General features: G+C 42.1%; 1 non-coding gene across 1 annotated transcript; it reads right to left on the bottom strand.

Moving 5' to 3' along the window:
- Nucleotides 1–125: 125 nt before the first annotated feature.
- Nucleotides 126–232, bottom strand: LOC112094755. Its single transcript, XR_002903670.1, has one exon. It is a non-coding gene; the product is annotated as a small nucleolar RNA R71 (small nucleolar RNA).
- Between the last annotated feature and the right edge of the window lie 67 nt (nt 233–299).

Here is a 299-nt window from a genome sequence, read left to right on the forward strand (position 1 = left end):
TTTTCATTTTCTTTGAAGGACAAGGCTAAAAGCTGGTTGTATTCTCGGCAACCTAGGTCTATTGGAACTTGGGAAGAAATGACAACATCATTTTTCAACAAATATTTCCCACACCATAAGACCAAGGTCTGAAGCGACAGATCTCGACCTTTACCCAGAAGGGCAATGAAACTCTTTATCAAGTTTGGGATTAGTTCAAGGATCTGTTAAATCAGTGTCCTCACCATGGTTACGAGAATTGGCGCCCGTCAGTTATTTCTATGAAGGACTCACGATCTGAGAGCGCCAGTTTGTGGAGA

Source organism: Morus notabilis, unplaced genomic scaffold (assembly GCF_000414095.1).
Source record: "Morus notabilis unplaced genomic scaffold, ASM41409v2 C11060998, whole genome shotgun sequence".
NCBI classification, from domain to species: Eukaryota; Viridiplantae; Streptophyta; class Magnoliopsida; order Rosales; family Moraceae; genus Morus; species Morus notabilis.